The following is a 24,061-nucleotide window of genomic DNA, read 5'->3' as shown; positions in this document are numbered from 1 at the left end:
TTAATACAAATTTCCAGTTTATTGCAGTGGACAGATAATAAAATTGCTACAAATTATTCATTATTTTGCACATTTTTACTCTGTCCCAAAACTATTGAGGTGCTTTCCAGTTATGTGGATAGCATGAGAAAATGTGGAATTAATTCAACCTTTGGAATGCTGATGAACTGAAACCCAAAGCTTGCACAGTGAAATACCTGCTGAACTCAGAAACCCCTTTTGGATCCAGATATTTTGGTTTTGGTGTCCTCATTTCCCTCACGTGACCAGTACCAAAAATTACACATGGACAGGATTTCCCTGTCTCACATTCTGTAAAGCTGTTCATGGAGTGAGTTTGTGTGTGTGTGACAAATTCCTTTTCAATGGAAAAAGCTGGAACCTGTAGACCCTCATTACCCCAACTCTTTTCCTGCCTCAAGTTTAAAAACAAACACAGAAATACAAAACTGTAAATACAAAATTTTAAATACAGAAACTTTAAATACAAAATTTTAAATGCAAAATTTTAAATGCAAAATTTTAAATGCAAAATTTTAAATGCAAAGTTTTAAATGCAAAGTTTTAAATGCAAAGTTTTAAATGCAAAATTTTAAATGCAAAATTTTAAATGCAAAGTTTTAAATGCAATCTCCACCAAGAAATTGTCATTCAAGGCTATATTCATACTCATGATTATTTTGCCTTTTTGACCTGCTCTCCAGACTTTTTTTTTTTTTTTCCATAAAATCCTGGAGCAGGGATTCCAAACTCCCAAACCTTTCTTCCTGGAGGAAGAGTGTGATGTTTCCTTCTAGGATTTGCTTTCAGACCCCCACTTTGAAAAGCTTTATACACATACATATATATTTGTTGGTAAAGATTTATATATTTTAGATGAACAATTTGCAATTAAATTGCAAATGTAAAGAAATAGGAGAGCAAAGCAGCCAAAGGGGTGAGATTGGCAGATATTTGGAATATTTGACTGTGTGCTTCTTCAGAATTATTGTGTCAGTGTGACTTTTGGCTCTTTTGAAACCCTTAAAATACTTGAAGAGATGTAACTACTCTATTATTTATATATGTTATTTTCAGCCAGGTTACAAGTAGCAGGCAAGTTTTTCAGGAAATAGAGGAAAACTGTGGATTTGAGAGGGTTTTTTTGCAGAGTTATCATTTAAAACCTTAGTCAGGATAACATTCCTGGGAGTCAAGGATTTATCAAACAATCCCAAATAATTCATCAAATTATCCCAAGGAACCCCAAATTTGAAAATTGGTCATTTGGAATTGCAGGAGGGAAATGTGAAGATCCATGGCAATAATTTAATTGTTTGTTGTTGCTAATAATCCAATGGTTTCTTGTGATTGGAGAATGTAGAATTAACCCTTACAAATTTTCATGTGAAAGAAGAAATCCTCCTGCTTCTAGAGCAGCAGTTTCAGGCTAATAAAACCTTTCTGCAAAGGCAAATGGTTGGAATAATTAATTAATAATAATGTACAATAATTACAATTCAGACATTGAACAGATAACATGTTAATATCTGAGATGGCAAAATTCCTTTTACTCCCTATAAGGAGAAGTTTTTTTTTGGTTCAGGCTCTTTCAAAATGGATAAAATTTAACCTTTATTTTTTTCTTTTCCTCCATTTAACTAGAAAGTTTTCTACACAGCATCAACCTTCCTAAATTTTAGTTTTTTGGCCTTGAAATTTTTAGGCAATGAGAACAAAGGTTGTTTTTAGTGATCCACAGTGCACACACCTGGTTTTAGGAACACCAAGTCATCAACTTTAGTGGAACTGCAGAGGGAAAAGTGGTTTTGTTTCACACAGAGCATCAGGGAAGGTGAAACACACACCTTCCAAATATGGATTTTTCCCCATATTTGCCCCAAAACATTGGGATTATTCCATTGGAGCACCACCACCTTGAAGCCATTCCTCTTTTTCCCATGAATATTTGATGAATTAATTAATGGCACAGCCAATAGAACTACTTTAGAGTTCCCTCTTTCTATACCATTCCCTAAATAAGATCTTTTTTTACCAGAGAAACTCAGAATTTATTTCCCCATTATCACTTTGTTTTACCTCGAAGTTCCTGAGAGGTTTTCACTTCCCTTAAAGTACTTCATGAAGGACACAGGAAAAACGATGGAAAACTGAATTATTTTGTGTCCCAGAGCCTGTGAGGATCCCCAGGGAGGGAAAAGAAACCCTGAGCCCCCTGGGCAGCCCTGTGGAGGCAGGAAGATGGGTGCCAGCATGTCTGCCAGCTCCATAGCCAGGTGGATTAAGAGTGTTAAGGAAGCTTAACCAGCTCCCAGGAGAGACATTCCCATGGCTTGGAAGGCTCATTCCACTGCAGCAGTTGCTTGGCTGCCATCTGGGTGGAAAGCAGAGGGTTTTCCCTCCTGGAACTGTGCACAGCAGTGCCTAGTTTTGCCTTTTTTTGTTAAAAACTCAGAGTTTGGATGCTCAGAAACCACCCCCCTTGCCAGGTTTAATGGGCATTGCCATGGCAGTTCTCAGGCTAAGGCCAGGGAAGAAGGGAAAAGGGCAGGTTTTTTCTTGTTTCATTCAACTAACAGCCCCAATCTAGATTGGTTTCCAAGTTTTATTGCCATTAAAATATCAGGAATTCACTGAGTCATGTGTGTTTTGTCTTACAGGAGGGCTGGATGTTTCATCCATATTAACTAGCATGGAAGAATCCTGAAGGTTTATTGTCAAATATTGAATCCTGAAGGTTTATTGTCAAATATTGAATCCTGAAGGTTTATTGTCAAATATTTAGCAAACAAGCTTCAAAATATTGAAAGAAACATTTTTAAAAATTATTTTTTTAAACTATTTAACTGTTATTTTTAAAATCACAGCATCCTGTTATCTTTAAAACCTCTCAGCTGGTTCCCACCTGAGAAAAAGTTAGTGGGCTGAGCCCAATATATAACATATGTCTGTCATATGTTAACAGGTGATTATTCTTCTCCTTTATTGCTTTGTTGGAACACACAATTACCTCAAAACTCACCTATTTTTCAAGCTGTTGCTGCAATTCCTCAGCTCTCCTCTGCCAGGCCCCTGTGCAGAGCACATGGCCAGGCCATTTATATGCTTTAACTATTCCTGTGTTCTGGAATGGCATTTGTGGATTATTGGCAGTGTTAGGCTAGAGCAGATCTTCAGTTACACTCCTGCTGCACTTCCACAAACACTTTAAGCCCCCCTAAGCCAGAGATGCTGCCCTGCCCTGCACAAATGTTCCTGCAGCTGCACATTTGAACTGATTGGGGAACTGATTTGGGTTCAAACCAGCCCAGAGAACAACCCAAACCAAAACATGAGCTTTAAATCCCTTTCTGAGCTCTCCTCCTTCCCAGCCTCACCAATATTTATGCTGGCTTAAAGCTCAGCACCTTCCTGGGGTTAAGGCCACAACAAGTGTGTGAAGGAAACCAGGAGCTGCTTTTTTTGGTGTTCAAGGGCTGGTTTAAAGGGCTTGTGGAGCTGCAGTTTAAACTGTGGCTCCTTGCTAAACAGCCAGATATTCTAAAAGAGGATTAATGGTCATAATTTTAAGCCCTGACTCCCAAGGCACACCTTGGATAGGGCCCAGGGTGTGGGCTTGGACTCATTTTGTCTCTCACACCTGCCTGCCTTTAACCAGTTTGCTCTGAATAAACCTCAAGTTGTATCTTCTGTGATCCAAACTAAGCAAAACACATTTCCACACCCACTGAAACAGTTCTCTCTCCTCTCACAGCAGATATTTTCTGTATTAGGCAGTTCCACTCAGCATTTGTGCAACAAAACAGTTGGAGGAAAATACAGGACCTGGATGAATTGTGCTTGCCACTGTTACAGTCTGACACCCTTCCTTTCCTCCAAAATGTTGCTAAAATAATCCATGAGTTTCATAGGTGGTTTTTCTTTGGATTACAAAGATTTGCAGAGTTTCTCTCCCCCCCAAATTACATTTATTGTGTTGTTGGACATCAGGATAAAGTTACAGATCGTGGTTGGTTGCATTATCTCCTTTTGTTATATTTCCAGGCCTTACATAGCATTGTGCTGCTTGGAATTTTTGAGACAATTTCAGCTACTTCAATCAAATTAAATGCCTTCTTTGAGACAAATTCCCCTTAATTTAAGTAATCTTGTAGTACAATGCAAGCAGTAGTTATGATGGATTTTTTTCCCCCGTCTCTCCTGCCAAATTTAATGCATTATGTACAGGAGTTCTTAATTTAAGTCTCAATCTCTTCCAGGTGTGTCCTCCCTTTGGAGTTCCTGCCAGGTGAGCAGAATTAACCCCTTTGCACAGGGAATAGGCAGTTTGTGGGGGTGGGCATGAAAAAGTGCATCACCCCCCTGATTGGGGCCTTTGTTTGGGTGATTTTTTAACAGCTCACACCTGCTCAAAGCTGAGGACAGGATGTTACTCTGAGTTGCTTCCAGTGCCTGTGAAGCCTCCACCAAACCACCAATTCCTTCAGCTGATATTGAAGAATTGAAGAATTAATTGAAGAATTAATTGAGGAACTAATTGAAGAATTAACTCCTGCACCCTGCAAAGCAAAATTCAGGTATGTGGTTTGCTTTGTGTCATTTAGGAGACACGGGGAAGATCAAGGACTAATTAAGGAGGTTGGCTGCCAGTTCTGTTTCAACTGTGAGTTTTCTCCTCAACAGTAACTAGGACACTGTGTTATAAAAATAATCTTACAAAATTCCACAGTGGAATGTTAGTAAGCTCTTAAGGTGTGCCCCAGGTTACTGCTGTTGGTGTGTCAGTCACTGGTTTATTTCTGATTTCACTTCAGCTTTGAGAAGCCAAACTGATTCTGATGTTTTCTTAAATATTCTGTGTGGAAGATCAACAGCAGTGGAGATATTTTTTTAGTCTTAAAGAACCACAGGATCCTTTAGGTTGGAAAAGTTCCTCTGAGATCAAGTCCAACCATCCCCCAGCACTGACCCCTGTCCCCAAGTGCCACCTCCCCAGGGCTTGGAAATCCCTCTAGGAAGGGGAATCCTGTCCTGAAAATGTTGGAAATTATTATTATCTAAAATTATCTGGAAGGCTGCTGCTGAAAAAGCAGTTCAGCAGACTTTGAGATAATACAGATTATTATTCCAACTTTTTATTTCTTAGCCCCTTGTATCTTTGTCTAGACTCTCCTCCACCTTTATAGCATTTATTGCTGTCCTTAAAAGTTGGATCTTTAAATAAGAGTAGAGTAAAACCATTGGCTGTCCCAGCTAAATGCTTAACACACTATTTAAAACTGAAGCTCCCTAATCTGAATCCATTCAAAAAATCCACTTAAATTCCAGAATAGAGTATTTCCCCACTGAAAGACTTGAGTGAACAGAGCTGAAAGGTCTCTGATTCTCTGAAGGGAGGAGTGAGATGGGACAGAACCTGTTAGTCTGGCCCTGCCAACCCAGATCCTGAGTGTGGAAGCACAACCTCCTCCAGAATGGTGCTCCTTTGACCAGGGGGAAAAATGAAGAGAAAAATTTTAAATCCGATCCGTTGAAATTCAGATTTATTTTTTTTTCCTGGTCTTTCCAATTAAAGGAAATTTCTTAAAAACCCAACATTTAAATCCAGATTGATTTCAGTTCTTTTCCAGTGTAGAAATGTTCAGGAGGATGGCAGTTTAGAGTCCCTTCAAAGCACGAGGAGTGATTTTTATCTTTAAAGCAAAGCCAGAGCGTTTTTACTTTAATTCACGAAGTTGTGTGAGACAAACCCTGGCTGCTTAAATTATTTCGTGCTGTAGCTCTTAATTATCAGAAGCTGCACTTTAATGAGAAGTTCCTACAACCTGAGAGGCACTGAATGCTTATAAAATAGCAGGGTGTTCAAAATGATGCACCCCTTTCACAGTGCAGGGGTCAGGCTGGGATTCAAGCGCTGCTTGGAAGCCATACGTGAAATTAAATGCTAATATTGGGGTTTTTTTAGAACATTCTGGATGTCCCAGTGATGTAACAGGTGGTCTGTCACAGGAATTGCTCTCTGATATGTTGTGATCTGGAGCTCCAGAGTTCTGCACCCTTTTTTTGCACCCTGAGCTTTTCTGTGTCTGTCATTCCCCACCCACCTCTCTGGCTGGTGTGTCGTGAGTCGCTGTTGATCTGCTTTGCTTCCCCCAAAAGGAGCCTTTATTCTGGTGTTCCCAGAGCTGGCATTTTCTCCCTGGAATTAATATCTCCCAATGATACAAACTTTGCTACTTGGAAAGGCAGAATTTTTCGACAGGAGACTTGGCAGGGGACGTGTGAGAGCTGCTCTTAACAGTTTAATTAATGCTGTGTTATGTATGCACAGTTTTTTGGTTGGGTTTTTTTTTCTTTTTTTTTTTTAGCAGATACTATTTGGAAACACTGCTTGATATATAGAATGAAAAAAGTGTGCACACTCCCTGAGTGATGCACGTTGTTGTGGCTGTGAACTCTGTACGTTTGTAATGTGAAATTTGCCAAAGTTAATGTGTTGAAAAGTAACAAGTTACTTAAGTTAGTTAAATGTCTCTTCCTGGAGGAAAAATTACCATAATGGTTACTTTTACTAAAATGCAATTACTGTCATTGGAACAATCAATCATATTTTCTGGTGGAAGGAGCTTTGCCTAGTTTTGAGTGCATTAAAATGTAGGATTTCTCTGCTCTGTGTTCAGAGGAGCTGCACAGGCAATAAACTTCTGGGGAGAATCAACTGGAAGTTCTGCTCATATGGTCGTCTCTCATGATATTCCAAAACAAACTTCTTCAAGGAAATGGAGCCCAGTGGCTTGTAAAACACCAACCAGAGCATCACAAACTCTGAAAGGCTTTCAAAATATTGGAGAGAGGTTTTGTTGCAGCTGAGCTTGATTAAAAGCCCCAAGCAACAAGTTCCCATCTGCATTTCCCACTTGGCTGCCAGAACCTGGGAGGTTCTGCGTGGAAATCTGTGGGACAGACCTCAAAGATCATCCTGTTCCAGGGACACCTTCCCCTAGTCCAGGATAACACTCAAACATATTTTCAGGGCTGTTTTTAGAGGAGTTTTCTTCCTTGCACAAAATACTTTTGTCCACAAAGAAGATTTCTGCTTAAATTCCCAGAGATGAGAAATAATTTTGGTGCTCAGCTTAAGATGTCCTGTGAATATCTGAATTATTTTTGCAGGTGGTATTGATCATTACCATGTGGAAATACAATCTGAATCCATCCCTTAGGGCACAATTAATAATCTCCTGAAGGTTCTGAAGTTTAGCTGACTCGTTCTGAGGCAGTGAACCCCAAAAGGACATTTATGGTTTCATTTTTTAAATCTGTCTTTCTATGGAAACAAAAATAGCATCTTCATGGCAAAACAACAGCTCAAACATGCACCAGAAGTGCTCTCACACTTTGAGATTTGTATTCATATATGATCCTGCTGTGCTAAACACATTGTCACAAACACAAGCATTCCATAGATCCCCAGGTTTTGTTGGGATTGTGCTAAATTTAACTTGCACACACCACTGACAACACTCAGATTTAGGCAATTTTCTGCTGAAAATATGACTGTTATTTGAATTTCAGTGGTAGTAGCTCAGTGAATTAGTGCTGCAAGTGTATTTTCAGTATTTATTTCTGTGTGTGCTTTCCAAGCTCTCTTCAGCACAAGGGAGAAATAACCTGTGATTTCAACCACAGGATTTTCTTGTAAGTTCATTAAGGTGGTGCACCAAAATATATGTTTTGGTTTTAAATTTTACTCCTTTATATGAAAAAGTGTTCTGGCTGGTGTTCTGTTGGACTTTGGAGAGATCCCTTCTACAAAAATGACCTTTTACTGACAATGCTTTGCTCCCCATCTCACTATTCTGGGTCACATGATAATATGAAAAACCCTAAAATTTGACCAAAGGCCAAATTATTCTGTTCCAAACCCACTGAGAGACTTTTCACTAGATTAGGACATATTGTTTATCAATTCTTGCTAATGAATGACTATCTCCTTATCACATTTTCCATTAAACACCTTTATATTAATATATATTTTTCTGGAATGATCACCTATTAATAACCTGACACGAGTTAGGATCACCCTGCATTGTTCCCATCTTGCAATACCTTCCTGGAGAGGATAATTACTGCAGTGGCATAATCACAGGAGTGATAATATTGTCCTGATGTTAGAAATGGAGGTTAATACAAATGAGGTTCTAATTAGAATTCCAAGGCCCGGAATTGGCACGGGGTTGATTTCCTTGGCTCGCCGCCTAATCTTGTTATGTTGTTTTGAACTATGAAGAGAGTGGGTTTAAAGATCTCCAGCAGAGCAAATGGGATGAGGGAGTTCTAAAGAGCTTAAAGAATCACAAAAGTGTAACTCCTCCAGAGCAAACCAGGTAATAAACCTTATTTTAATTGTTTTTAATGCAGGTTTTTGGGGGTGTCAAACAGAGCGAGTCCAAGCCTTGGAGGGTTTGTGGTACTCCCTGTGCTACTACTCTCTAATTGTACAGCAATATGGAGGTGTAAACCATTAATAACATGGGACATTTTTATTTTTTAAAGTGCTTTTAGGCTTGAAATACTAAAAAATCACTTATTTTGGCAAATATATATAACATAATGTTATGCAGCCTCTATAGCCCTTCTAGTAAGACTGGTCAGAGCATTAATTTCCATGAGTTCTAAGGGATTTGTATCAAACTTTGATTGTGGTTGACTGATAGCACAGGGAATTCAGACATTTTAGTCCTTTATTTGTTTTGTTTCTTTGATAAAATTCTGCTACCCCTTATATACCATAAAATAATATCTATAAAATAAACCAGAGGGAAAGAACTGTTAGCAAAGGCTTTTATGAAATCAAGTTCAGGTCTTTGAACACCAGAAATTTTGGTCTTGTGAGTTATCCAATTTCTACATTATGTGTAAATCATTAATAATATGTTACATTTCTATTTTTTAAAGTGCTTTTAGGCTTGAAATACTAAAAAATCACTTATTTTGGCAAATATATATAACATAATGTTATGCAGCCTCTATAGCTCTTCTAGTAAGACTGGTCAGAGCATTAATTTCCAAGAGTTCTAAGGGATTTGTATCAAACTTTGATTTTGGTTGACTGATAGCACAGGGAATTCAGACATTTTAGTCCTTTATTTGTTTTGTTTCTTTGATAAAATTCTGCTACCCCTTATATACCATAAAATAATATCTATAAAATAAAACAGAGGGAAAGAAATGTTAGCAAGGACCTTTCTGAAATCTAGTCCAGGACTTCTTTGAACACCAGAAATTTTGGTCTTGTGAGTTATCCAGTTTCTACATAACGTGTAAACCATTAATAATATGGGACATTTTTATTTTTTAAAGTGCTTTTAGGCTTGAAATACTAAAAAATCACTTATTTTGGCAAATATATATAACATAATATTATGCAGCCTCTATAGCTCTTCTAGCAAGACTGGTCAGAGCATTAATTTCCATGAGTTCTAGGGGATTTTTATCAAACTTTGATTTTGTTTGACTGATGGCACAGGGAGTTCAGATATTTTAGTCCTTTATTTGTTTTGTTTCTTTGATAAAATTCTGCTGCCCCTGATATACCATAAAACAATATCTATAAAATAAAACAGAGGTAAAGAACTGTTAGCAAAGGCTTTTATGAAATCAAGTTCAGGTCTTTGAATACCAGAAATTTTGGGTTTGTGAGTTACCAATTTCTACCTAATATTCTCTTCTGTGTTAAGGTGTGTAAAATGTGGAAGTCCATCAACATTTTAAAATACTGTTTTCCACTTATTAGAACGTGGTTTTTTCCTTTAGGTCACATGTGATTCATTTTGTACACAAATAGACACACACATTACATAGAAATAGGCACAAAGCAATAATTTTTTTTTAAAAATCCCATTTTTGCTTTAAAAAAACCTTCAAAAGTATCCACATTAATGGCTTAATTTCAATTCCACCCTTGATGAGAATGAAGGCTTTGCTCCACTTTTACTTTTCTCCACATGAGAAACCAGCTGGAAAGCTGGGAAGCACAAACTTCCTACAGGCAGAATTTTGTGTGGAAAAAGAATATGAAGAGTTTGAATCAGTTCTCTCTGTACCTCGAGGAGTTTGGGTGAGATTTTTTATTCAAATCCTCGACTTTTCATCTTGGAGGATCCTGAAGTGGGTTCAATGTGTTGGTAAACATCTTCTTCCTTAAATTTTTTTAAATTTTCTTATAATTACTCCCCCTTACAACAATCATTCCTTGGGATTCCCTTGGATCTTCTGCTGAAATATCAACTTAATCCTGATTCTGTGGCTCTTCACAGCTGCTAAAATCTGACTTGCAACCCAAGCAGATCATCTTATAATTTATAATTTTGCCCATTTCCCTGTGCTACTTCTTTGTCTCTGTTGGAATGATCAACATTTCTGGATAGGTGGGTTTCCATCTGACTCAATAAATCCCTGTCCCTGAGTGGGGATGTGTCTCCGAGGGAATTCCCTGCGGATTTGTATCAAGCCCATCTCAGTGAGACACCGGGAAGGAGGAGGAGGTGGAAGGAGGGAAACTAGGTCAGCTGAAATGATCCCTGAGACTGCTCAGGAGGGCCTGGGAAAGGAGGATTCTGATTTCACACCTGATCACTTCCCACTTGGAAAATAAAAATACCTGGATTTGTGTGGCCGCGCTTCAGGACACCGCGAGAATATTCCGGGAGCTGAGGAAAACAGACTGAGCTCCTAAACCCCTAAACTTTGAAATAATAGAATAAACCTCTTTGCTTTCCATTGTTTAGTGAAGATAACAGTTGAGCCTAGTGCAGGTTATTTTCCAAGTGACTAATTTTGGCAATTAGGAGCTGTTTTCTACCGAAATTCCTGGTTTTTTTTGCATGAGCACAGTCCTGCCTTGGTGATCTCCCATTCTTCAAGGAAGAGACAGCCTGGAGTGTGTGTTCCTGGCACGTGGGCAGGATGTCCAGACCCTTTCCTCTACCAAAATACACATCTTTTTCCCTGCCTGCCTTTATACCTTTTCCTCCTGTCACTCCTACAGTTTATTTTAAACTTTAATTTATACGGAGCTCCTGCTTTCTCTATCAATATCACATCATTATTCTTACCTGATTCTCTTGATAATTTGTTTGCACTGGAATTCTTGGCAGTGAACTAAGAATTTCATTGTCTACCTACTCTCTTTTCTCTTGGAGAGTATAATAGAGTGGGAGGGAGAAGCCTCATGGTAATATTTTTATATTTGAAATGTAGCCACACTTTATGTGCTCCTACACATCGTGCTACTTATAGCTAATGAAACAAGTCTCATCTTGTGGTCTAGAGCTTTTCTGTTTTGGACTATTTTGGGCTAATTCCACTCCTTTCAACTCACTCTCAGTAATGCTGCTTCTCTTCTCTGTGGGATGGTTTGGGAAGGGACAATTAGCCCTGCCTGGGAAGCACAGCAATAATCCTCACCCTAAAAATGAGGAAGAGCAAGTGCATTTCATGGGATGGTGCCTCAGCTGTGGCTGTTTCCCACTGGATTGTCATGCAGGAGGATGGATCCTTCAGGAACACAAAATACTTCCTCTTCTCCACCCAATAATTTCTGGGATGTGGTGACACAGAACTCGGTGTTTTCCTCTTCTCCCACCTGAGGCTCTTGGGACCTCAAAGTTCCCACAACCTTTCCTGTAACAAATCCAGCAGCACAACTGTTCTAATTCCAAGTCAATGCTAAGCTGAGGAAAAGAAAATCCAGCACCTGCTGAACAATTACTAATTTCATATTAGAATGCAATTTTTTGTTATGTATCTTTATAAATCCACCATGGAGTAAACAAAGCACATACAGCAAGTGAATAGAATTTAGTTTAAAAATAGGTTACCATTGGCAGAGCTGATTATTTTTAATCCCTGTTTCTTTGCTCTGAGAGAAAAGATACTTTTACAAGACACACAGTTTATTACAAAAGGCAGCTTTTCTAATGGCACATCATCCTTTTGCACATCCATCATCTCCTGCCTGGGAGATTATTTGTTCTGCTGCAAAGATTCTGTTTTGAACTAAGTTTATTATACACTTCTCTCCTTACAGAAACTATTTTCCAGCCTATTTTTAGGTTGCTTCGATTTCAAAGTAAGCTGGGAGTGCTTTGATAAGGCTGAAGGGTTGCACCTCACCTGAATTCAAAAGGCACAGCAACGAGGAACCTGCTGTGCTCTTCTCCCTCTCAGCCAAATTCCACAGTTGGCACCTGATGGAAAAGAGAAAAATCATGTGATTCACCCAGATAGTGAAAAACCAACTCAAAATTTGGGAGTTTAATTTCACTTTAGTATGAGCAGCCAGTGGAGCATTCAAACCCACTCATTACAGACCAAAGAAAATATACATGGGAAAAAAAAATATCGTTTATTTGGCTTTGCTATTTCCAGCTCTGCCTTTGGCTTAAAAGGGGTTAATGGAGCTGTAGAGGAAAACCATTTTTCACAAAAAAATGGAAATATTCTGAAATATGTACTGCTGGTGTACAGAAATACTCTGTTTGACTTTTGTATTTTTTTCTTTTTTGCCACATCTTAACACTTAGAATCTTTTAGCCACATTAAAACATTTTTAATGGTTTAAGATTTCGAGCTGGTTCATTTGAATCCCATTTCATACCTGCAAATGATGAAATTTTAAAAAAAAAATTTTACGATCAATTTTAATATTTAATATTTAATACCCACTATCTTGGAGACTTGTTAAATCCTTAATATTTTTTTCATAAATATGGAGATTAATTTTGGTGTCTAACTGTAGTTACACTCATCAAACATCTTCCACGTGATCAGTTGATCGAAACTTGATGGTCTCTGTGAGAATATGCGAAATACATGAAATAATGGCCATTTCTTTCCATAAATATCAAGATAATGCTTGACAAAGGAATACTGTGTCCTTACTAGATGTGGGTGGACAAAATAGGTGGCAGTTCATTCTTTTGAGGGTAAAACCAACCCTTTAATTCTCAAAGCACATTGACATTGATGTCATCGGTGTCTCCGTGTGTTCCTGCTCTTTCCTGGTTCCACTCTCATGTTGCTTAATCACATCCCAACCCATTTGATGGTGTCCAGCAGGACTGGGAATTTTCTGAGACTGATACAGATATTTTTCAGGGGAATATTTCTGGTGGAAGGTTTCCCACTGCAGGTGGTGGTGGTGGAGAAGATGCTGTTCCTCCCTAACTTGAGTTTCTCTGTTTGTTGTTAATAAGCAATTCTGGGAACAAATTGAATGGGAGATGCAATTTCCTTTTTATTGCCATGGAACTCTCAAATGTCAGTAAACTTAGTACTAATTTCCTTCTTTCTTTTTTTTTTTCCCCCACCTTATTTTTCCATAATAAATGCTTGTATCGGTTTCATTATCATAAATAAATCTTAATTTCCTGTACTGTGTGTGCCAACCTGGAATAAATCCCTATGAGCACTTTCAAAATTTAGGAATTCAGTTTAGGAATTCAAATGGTTTGCTCAGGGTTTTTGGAGTCTTTCAGGTCTTCCCCTCCCGAGGAAGTTGGAACTGCAGTGAGGTCTCCCCTCAGTCTCCTCATTTCCAACTGAACACACCAAGTGCCCTCAAGGTCCTCACATGGCTTCAAATCAAGGCCCTTCCCCATCTTCATTGCCCTCCTTCTGCCTCAGCACCTCAAATTCCATGAAAAAGGATGATCTTCTCTATTTTGCAGTACAGAAATCACCAGGATCAGAGAACCTCTCGTGGTGGGCTCACACTGAGCAGGGCAGTGCCAACTGAGCTACCCAGATCCGTGTTGGAACAGGTTCCCCAGGGCAGTGGGCACAGCACCAAGGCTGCCAGAGCTCAAGGAGGGTTTGGATGATGCTCTCAGGGACAGGGTGTGACTCTTGGGAATGGACCTGTTCAGGGCTGAGGGTTGGACTGGATGATCCTGGTGGGTCCCTTCCAACTCAGCACATTCTGTGATCCTTTCATTCAAATCCTCTCCATCCCTGACAGCAACAAAATCAGAGAATCATCCAGGTTGGAAAAGCCCTCCCAGCCCATCAATCCACCCTGTGCCTGATCCCTGCCTTGTCCCCCAGCCCAGAGCACCCAGTGCCACGTCCAGTCCTTCCTTGGACACCTCCAAACCTCCCTGGGCAGCCCCTTCCAGCACCTGAGCACCCTTCCCATGGCTGCAGTGGGATTATCCTCACGCCCTGCCTTGGGTTCACTGTGCCAGTGAAGGCCCTGCCCTGCTCTCTGAGCATAGCAATGCTCTTTGCCACACAAAAATACAGAGTCTCTCTCTGTGTGTTTATTGTTTGTTTGGAAATAAAAACTGTGCAAAGGCAGATCCTTTGGGCTTGGCTGTGACCAGTCAGTCCCCAGGTGTCACACAGACCTTGTGTGAAACACAGCCCCCAAGTTTTCAGTGTCTCATGTCAGAGTTATCCTGATAACATTAGTAAATGTTAATTATTAAACTGAAAAATCAGTTAATAAAAAAAAAAATAGTTCATTTGCTCGGTTTCTGAGCAAAACACATTAACCACTGGAACAGGGCAGCACTTTGGGTGTTTCTAACTGTGGTTATCAAACCAGTTAATGTAGTTTCCAGTTTCCCTGGCTGGCCCTGCTGTTCCCTGCAGAGGTATCTCTATCCCCGGAGTCAGGAGGTGGTAAATCCATTTGTTCTGCTGGTTCCTGGGGCACAGCTGTTCCAGCTTGCTGGTTTTTGCCTGTCTGAGATCTTCTTAGGCCCAGGGGCTGATTTACTGCCCCATATGCTCTCTGTGGCATTTCTGCACCCACAGTGACAACCTGGTACTGCTCAGAGTTTACCTGTATTTAGCTGCTGCTTTTCTCTTATTTCAGACAATCTCATGCCCTCTCTGTGTGAGAGACAGAACCTTTTAATAACTTTTTACAATATAAAGTCTTTTTGTAGGTGTCAGACTTTTCCATGAGAGCCCTTTGGAGCAGAACATCACGTGATATGGTGCTGTTGTGATGCTCCTTTTTCGCTTTCTTTATGAAAGAGGCAACTTTTAACCCTGTTTTTCACTGTGATTGTGATCTGCTTTTTGACTGTAACTTAGATCTTAAACTGGGTCTGGCAAAATCGTGGTTTATTTAAACCAGCACCGTGATCTTGCAAAGCTTGGACAGTAACTTGAGAAGCAAACACAGTGATCAAAATTATGAAGCAACTGCCTCGTGAAGAGAGATTGAATTCTTTGGGATTTTTCCACTCTGCAGTGAGAACTCTCAATGCAGAGTTGTGGAGGGCAGGGCTGTGAATTCATGAATAGTGTGGGAAAGGTGCACAGAACATCATTTTTCATCCTTTCCTCATCCCCCAAGAAGCAGGCAGGGCACAAACGTGAAGTGTTCTTAAATAGCGGGGGAATGAGATGTCGGAATGCGCCGCTGCCGCGGGAGATTGCGGAGGCCAAAAGCGTGAATAGGTTTTTAAATCACCATCAGTGGCTATTGAAGGGAAACAAAAACCCTACAAACACACACAAAAAGCCACTGCTCAGGGCACAGACTCCTGCTCGGGAGGATCCTGAAGGGCTGATTGCAGGAGGTGGAGGTGTTACAGGCCTTGGCGGAATCCAGAGCCAGGAGGATGTGTTGATGAACATTATTCACACCCAATTAGTGATTTTTTGTCAGGGGCACATTCACTTCGTGGTTTGTCTTTGCTGGCATCACTAGAACCATTAAAAAAAATTGATTTCATTGATGTTGGTCCATATTGCAAAAAAATTCCACCCTGGTCTTCAGCTCTGGGGTTTTATCCTTATTTTAAGCTGTTCTCTGCCTGCTTCACAGTATCCAAGGGGAAATGACTCCGGAGTAGCAAACAGAACACAAATATCATGGATGCACTGCAGAATTCATGCCATTGTTACCTTCCTTTGCATCATGTCATGACAGGGGTTCACACCTCCAATTTTCCTGTTCCTTTTTGTATTGCACTTCCCTGCTCGTGACTCCAAGCCTGGAGAAACCCCCTCGATGGAATTTGCCAGCAGGTTGGGCAGCGAAATCCACCCTTCACATGGCACTGCCCCGCCGCCGCTGCCAAAAATAACAGGGATAACAGGTGGAAGTGGGTCTGGGATGAGAAGCCAAAGGCTCCACAGCCATCCTTTGTTTCCTCAGCAAGTGGGAGTGTTCTCCTGCACGGAGCCAATTCCAGGCCCGGAATGCTGTGAATGACTCGTACAGTGTTTTTCATCCCGAGGGTTTCTCTGACTCACTCTGGTTGCTGGAGTTCGGTTTGGCATCGAGAGCATCACTTGTGTGACAGTTCAAACAGAGGGTTTGCTGTGGAAATTATTGGGATACTTATTCCATACAGCTTTTAAACACTTGGAATCTGCCACTGCTTAGTCGGGGAGAGTTTAGTAACCCACAACCTCTCTAGAGCCCCCCGTTAGTAATAATTATATAAAGTTTTTTAGTGTTTGTTTGAAATTCAGTGGAAAATTCAGTATTTTTCTGTTGGTTTATTTGCCTCTGCTGAGATTGAATCCTTCAGGATAGTGATGGATCAATGGAAACATTTTCATAGTGGTTTTATCCTGGCTGATTTCTTCCTCGTGCCTGAGCCTTGTAGGTGAGAAGTGGTGGCTGAACTCGAGTTATTTACAGAATCCATCACACGTGTTTCACAAGGCTTCTCAATTTTTTGTGATATTAAAAAATGATCAAGGCCTTGTGCCTCGAGAAATCCTATAAATCAGGATTAAAATCCTGTTTTTGGGCTGAGTTTCTGATATATCTTTAGGCTTTTGCTGCCAATCCGAATTAAATGAATAACCTGCTTTTTCATGCAGAATTGCATCAAATCATTAGACATAAAAATGCCCCTTCTTTGCTTCCAGGCAAGAAATTAAGTGTTATTGTTCTAAAACTATGAAGGAAATAGAATAGTGGCCCACTGTCTTTCTCATGAGGTCTGGAAATGGGAGGGTTTGTTGGTCCATGGAGAAGAGATTCCAAGAGCTGCTCCAGGAATGTTGCTATAAACAGAACTGCAGTAGGTTTTGCTGTTTCCTGCTAAGTGTTTTTTGGCTGCTGTGTGTAACTAATTAATACAAGTTCCATTGATACAGTTTGGAATTATTGTATCAGTTGATGTAACAAAAAGTCTCTTCTGGGCAAATTCTCTCCAGCGTTTTTTAATAAGGAATTTAAAATCAATCACTAAAATCAATAATTACTAGGTACAGGTTGCAAGTAGTTAAATAAGAAGATGTCTTTGAATTGTTGAGAGTTAACATATTATGAATTATTATTTAATAATATAAGTACTTTGAGTTACTAGATAAGGGCTGAAAATAGAATAGGAAGTCACGAGATTTCCTATGTAAGAAGACTGAAGTCCACAGCATCATCCTTGTGTTTCCAAAGCAATTCCTTTCAAAGGAAATTTTTTCCAAAGGTAACAAGTGACAGGACAAGAGGAAATGGCTTCAAGTTGTGGCAGGGAAGGTTCAGATTGGATATTAGGAATAATTGCTTCATGGAAAGGGTTGTAAAGGAAGGGGCTGCCAGGGCAATGGTGGAGTCACCATCCCTGGAGGTGGCACTTGGGGATGTGGACTGTGGTGACCATGGTGGTGGTGCTGGTTGATGGTTGGACTTGATGACCCTAAAGGTCTTTTCCAACCTTAATGATTCCAGGATTTTACATCAGAGTCTGCCTGAGTGGGTGTTAGGGTGGGATTCACCTGGGCAGAGTGAGGGAGATGCAGTACTGAAGGTGTGAGTTCCCTTTCCTGGCTCCAATCCAGCTTCAACACATTCCCAGCAGAGGTGCCAATTAAATAGTTCCCAGTTCTTGCAATAAAATGCAGCTGCAGAATTCACCACTGTGGTGCAAAACTCGGCCTGGTGATATATTTAAGTACCATGTGTGTGAGTGTGTGGGGGAAACTGCAAACACAGCTGCTTTTTTAGAGCTTTTACACTCTCCCAGTGGTTCCATTCAGTGATTCCCAGGTCAGGCTGTTGGGAGGTGGGCATGAGAACCCTCTGCAATGAGGCTGAGTGCTGATATCTCTTCCCATGACACTGAGCCACTTCTGCAGCCCAGGAGCTCCCTGCAGACAGCAAACCAACCCCCCCTGCATAGCTGCAGCCAAAATAGCCCCAATATTCTCCTTACTGCTACTACAGTAGCTCTTAAAATGAAGGGTGAGGTCATAGAAACATTTTGGGGTTTGGTTCAGTTTCCTATTTCTTGGTGGCTCTTTTTTAAGCCCCTCTGTCCTCCCGGGGTGCCCTCCTGGTGCTGAGTGTGCCCAGGACAGGCTGTTTGTGCTCCTCGGGGGCACTGGGACAGCCCCAGACAGCACTTGGAGCCTTATGGGGGGTCAGAGGGGGTTTGCTCACATTCCTGGGGACAAACCAGTGGCAGAAAGCGCTTCTTAATTAACCATCAACTTAGGAACTGATACCAGAACACTTTGTTTTCCTTCTAGTTCCACAGGGAAATCCTGGGGGGCAGTTCTTTTATTTTGCACCAGCTCAGGATCTAAAAGGTTGAGCCTCAAGTAGGAGCAGATTGGCAGCTCCCAATAAAGTCCTAATGGAATAAATTTATTTACACTGATTGATAGTAAACACCACCCTCAGTAGCATGTTAGTAGCCTGATAGTATGTTTTTATTTGTTACTAGAAATCAACTTGTACATTTACGATTTCTAATCCCATATCCTTATCACATACAGAGCGTCACATCCTTGCATATCAGGAATTTTGGGGCATATAAGGTGCATTTTGCTGTGTTCACTGGTGTGAAGGCTCCAGCTGAATTGTCATGCCCTTGAGTTGCAAGTGCCTGCGTGTCATGAGATCTTTTATTAAAAAAAAATATATATCACACTGTTCCTATGCCAGATATTCCTTTGGGAAGCTATTCTTGCTCCCACCCCCAATAGTAACAAGAAAATCCTGCACTAGGAGTTATTTTTAAGTGGCTGGAAATAGCACCCACATTATTTCAAGCCACTGGTGTATGAAATGTTTGTAAGAAAAGAACAACCACTTGTTTTGTTGTTTTCTCACCTCTATTTATCCTTAAAGTTTAGAAAAGTTGAGAACCAAAATTGCCGTTCGAGACGTTTTGTGAGCACCAGACGGGGCAAAAACAAAATGATGTTTGTTTATGGAAATGAGAATTGCAATTATTCCTCCCTTCTATATTGTGATTAAACACAAACCAAAGCTCTGCATCCTGGATTCCCACACATTGGGATCTGTCTGTTTGAACAGCTCCCAAAAACCTGTGGAATCAACCCCATGGAATCATCTTCTCCCTTTGTTAACAGAAAGGAATGAGGATGGTAAAAATCAACAGAAGCAATGAAAACATGCACATTAGTTTGGGTTCATCCATTAACTTTTACAGGTGTATAAAACATCATTTCATATATACATAAAAATATATATTTCATCAAAAAAGGGGTTTTTTTTCCCCTGATTTACAGTTGCAGTGGTTGTGCAGGAGTTAAGTGTGCTGCTTGCAGGAGTTTATTTTATTCCAGCAGCACAATTTATTTATTCTCTGTTCAGACACCTTAGCTGGATGTAAATAATTAACAAAAGTCAGTATTTCCTAGTATTTTATTTAGGCAGAGCTCGAATTTAACTAAATCCTCAGTATATTTCCACTGTTACAGGCAGCTTACGACTTCAAAGACAACAGAATTTGTACCATATGTGTCAGGAGTAGCTTGAGAACTTGTAAAATAACATCTTAAATGCAGTCACACTGTGTACTTCACTTTTAAAGATTATATTCTTCAAAAGAGAAGTTTTTGCTAGCTGCTGTTATGCTCCTCATTTCGGGTGTAGATGCTCCTAAAAGCATTAAAAATAAATGGTCAAAACTGCCTTTAGTAATGTTTTCTTGTGCATTTTAATTCATTTGATAATGCTTTTTGTCTGTAATTAGCTTCCATAGCCAGAATTAATTACCCCTGTAACAACCAGCAAAGGAGTTTTTGGAATTGCTCTGTATTTTAGATATAAGGAAGCATGTTAGGCCGTGCATCCCAAAGAACTTCTGCAACAACAGGCTGTTTATTTGATGGATAACCTTTTTTTTGTTGGTTTTTGTTGTTTTTTTTTCCCCTTCCCAAACTGTATCTAATCAAACCCTTCCAAAGCAATGCCACGCATCCCATGCATGTCCCATAATTCTCCCTGGAGACAGTGCACAGCTGCTCAGTTCAGTATTAGCTGCTTCTTAGGGCTTGGTGTTTTCTTTCAAGAAAAATCCCAGATGGCCGAGTGTCTTTTCACACCAGCGTCGGGAACACGAGCCCGGTTCAGGTGCAGAGGTGATGTAAGTCCATATAATTCTGCTTTAAGGATAAAAATCCCACACTGAGCCCAAGGACTGGCTGTTTTCCTCCAGTCCCTGGAGCATCCAGACTTGATCCAGCGACGGGAGCGACACGGAGCACAAACTGTTGTGTGGTAGAAAGGACACAGACATCCTGCACCTATGTGTTGAACTCCCTGTGGTTTCTCTGTGTTTGTCACTGTAATTATTCCAGCTCTGGTTCTGAGTTGTGGGAAGCACCAGAGACTTCTCCAAACCTCCCACTTTTCCCAAGTTTTCCTCTGCAAATGCTGTTTTCCTGCTCACTCACCACGTCCTCTTCGGGTGGGAGGGGGACACTTGGGAGTCACTTGCCTGGAGATGCTGGTTTATGAGGGGATTTGGTGCTCATTTTGGGGTGAAAGCCACCAATTCCAAACATCATCTCAGATATCCCAGAGTCTGGATTTGTTTTTCTGTTGATAAATGAGTAATTAGAGCACATCTGCTCTGAGGAGCTGTTGGGGAGGGCTGGATCCCACCCGAGTTACCTCCCATGCTGCAACCTAGGCAGGACTCGATGGTCTTGGAGGGCTTTTCCAACCTCAGTGATCCTGGGATTCTCTGTTGTGATGTGAAGACACGTCCCAGTAAAAGGCTGAGATCCTACAGAACTCTGCTGCAGAACTAACAAGCATTTAAGAGCAGTTTCTGTGTGTTGCTGTCCAACACCAGCCCCACTCCACCCAAATTAAGCAGGAGCAGGTAGAAACAGAGTCAGAGGAACATGGAATAGGGACAGACACAAGCACACAGCCCCTGCTATGGGATTATGATGAATTTTAGAATTAGTGCTGGTGGACACCAACTTTCTCTGTCCCTGGACAGTCTCTCCCTATTGAACTTCTAATTTATTGCAGCAGAATTGGTGAACTTTCAAGCCCCAGAGCTTTGCTGAGAACACTGATCTCAGTTGTGAGGATGGGGCTGGACCTGCTGTGTGTTTCCCAGGCTGTTTTCCAGGCTGTTTTCCAGGCTGTTTGAAGTCCCACATGTGCTGAAGCTTCCAGGAGCTCTTTCCTGTAGCCTTCTCAGTTCAAAATACCCCCCTGTCAACAAATTTAACAGGTCTAACTTAAAGCTAGTTTTTGGTTATATCTTAAATCTCTCCCTTCCTACTTCTAACTCAACTCATTGGCCATAAAACCAATGACAAATTCAGCAATTTGAGCACTAATATTTCTGCCATTTAAAAATGTGTAGGCAGCTCTCATTCCCCCCCAGTGTTTCATAGCTCTGTTAAACTCTGGTGTCTGTATCTGAGATTTTTTTTCAAAGTTCTAACGATTTTTCATTTGTCCCCGCTCACTTAAATTTTTTATTGTTCTTCCACGAATTTCCTGTCATTAATTTAAATCTTCCTGGTAATGAAAGCCCTCAGTTGGAGTCTCAGCATATGCAAGTGTGTCGCACTTCAGCTTTTATTTTTCCTGCCAAGCTCAGTTGCTCACTCCTAGAGCTGCCATTCACCATTACCTTGCTGAATAGTTTTTATTTATTTCACTTTTCTGGTGCAGAAGCATCTCAGATAATTTTCTCTGCTCTTGACTTTTTGCAGATTTTCTGAGCTGCAGGATTTTTTTCAACCTGTTCTGTCAGTCTGAGTCTCTGATTCCTTTCTACAACACTTCTATCATTCTTCCTTAAAAATGCAACATCTTCTGAGGGATATTTTTTTCTTAATGCTCATTTTCACGTTGGTTACTTTTTATTCCAGGACACACAATACAAGAGGTAAAAATCCAGCTTATTGCCAGTCTTTGTGGAATAGTCTGGATGAAACAGTTCATTACATTTATCTTTAATGCCTGTGGTTTGCATTCTGTTTATCACCACCCTGTGTTTATTTTCAGTCTGTATGTGTCTGTGTACTTGTGGACTTTACAAGGATGTGCAGAAATGAACTTGGTATTGGATGGATTTCCAGGAAACACCAGTAGGATGGTGTGGAAAATATGGATTCTTGGCATGATTGAATATAGATTGGATATTGGGAAGGAATTCCTGGCTGGGAGGGTGGTGAGGCCCTGGCACAGGTTGCCCAGAGAAGCTGTGGCTTCCCCTGGATCCCTGGAAGTGTCCAAGGCCAGGTTGGAGCAAGCTGGGCTGGTGGAAGGTGTCCCTGCCCATGGCAGGGGGTGGCACTGGGTGAGCTTTAAGGTCCCTTCCCACCCAATCCATACTGGGATTCCATGATAAAAAGCAAAGATGGTATTGAGGACCTTTCCAAGCCTGCTCAATGCCCTGAGACAAATATCCTCAGGATCAGGAACAGGCAATTCCCTAAATTTATCCTTTATTATTTTATTCAGTAGTTGGGCACTGAACAGGTTCCCCAGGGCAGTGGGCACGGCCCCAAGGCTGCCAGAGCTCCAGGAGGGTTTGGATCCTCTGGGGCACAGGGGGTGACTTGATGATGGGCCTGTGCAGGGCCAGGAGTTGGACTGGCTGATCCTGGTGGGTCCCTTCCCACTCAGCAGATTCTGGGATCCTGTGGTCACACTCCTTCCTGCTCTTTCCAGGTGAGTAGGAGTCACCTGCTTATGTCTTTCAGGTGCTTGGTTACCTGAATTCTTCTTGTTGAGGGCAATTCTGGCTGTGCATTTCTGCCACGTTGTCAGCACATCAGTCCATAACATCTGACATTCCCGTGTTCTGGTCCCGGACAATCCAAAGGGGAAAGGGAGCGGAGCTGTTTGGATGAACACATGAGGATGCTTCTCACAGTTTTATTTCCAAAGGTGTCCCAGAACTCACACCTCTGGCTGCAGCTGCCAGACTAAATAAAGTTTAGTGATGGTGAGATCTGACAGCTTAAAAAAACCCACCCAGCTCCAAACCCAGGCATTAATTATCTCCCTCTCTGGAGCAGGTATTGATAATATTGATAATATTACCAGAAGGAGATAGAAACCAAGGTTGAAAACTCATTTTGCAGTTTAAGAAGGAATTGTTCCATCAGCTTTGTGTATTGGGATATTTAGATTTTGAGTCTCCAACGTGTAGAACCACATGAAATTTTTTCCATCACCTCTTCTGTTTGGCTTGCTTTGGCAGTGCTGTTATGTCATTCTGTAAATTTGAACTGGAATTTAGAAATTACTAGTTCTGGGCCTCCTTTAAACCAATCAATTTTGAAACAAATCTTTATTTTGGGCAAAGTAATGCATTGCTTCTGGTCTTTGAGAGATTTTGTGCTGTAAAAGATGTTGTTTTATGAGTGGGATAATTTCATGTGAGCTCATACTAAAGGACCTCAGTTTGTCCATGTGATGCTGGTCTGTTCTTCATATTTTAATTTGAACTAAGCTTTAATTTTGAGAAGCTCCTTACACTCCTCTGCATCTGATAGTTTTTCCAGGAAGATATTTCCTACTGGAGGATTTTTAGGATAGAGCTTTCTTCTCCTCCCTCCCTGAACTCCATAAATCCCTGAGCTTTTCTATAACACAACGTGACTTTTGGAAGCTGCTGGTAAAACCAGTTCTTATCAATCACCCCAGACAACCTATTTCAGTGCCTAAATGGGAATTTTGGGCTCCATCCTTCCAGATACTCTTTGTGCTGCTGGAATCTTGGAATTCTTAGAGATCTGTTGTCCTTGGGTGCCGTGAACAGGGGGCAACACACCGAGTGTGACTGTCACC

General features: G+C 40.8%; 1 long non-coding RNA gene across 2 annotated transcripts in view; it reads left to right on the top strand.

Moving 5' to 3' along the window:
* LOC127481215 (uncharacterized) overlaps positions 1–24,061 on the top strand; it is a 153,999-nt gene that overhangs the window by 3,514 nt on the left and 126,424 nt on the right. For both annotated transcript variants that reach the window (XR_007908148.1, XR_007908149.1), the window contains exon 3: positions 4,399–4,577. This is a non-coding gene — a long non-coding RNA (uncharacterized LOC127481215). The remainder of the gene's footprint in view (positions 1–4,398; positions 4,578–24,061) is intronic.

The sequence above is a fragment of the Manacus candei genome, unplaced genomic scaffold, assembly GCF_025592945.1.
Source record: "Manacus candei isolate 608988 ecotype Guabito, Panama unplaced genomic scaffold, ASM2559294v1 h1tg000077l, whole genome shotgun sequence".
Taxonomy (NCBI): domain Eukaryota; kingdom Metazoa; phylum Chordata; class Aves; order Passeriformes; family Pipridae; genus Manacus; species Manacus candei.
Note: the sequence above shows the minus strand (reverse complement) of the source record. Positions and strands in the feature narration are given on the sequence as shown.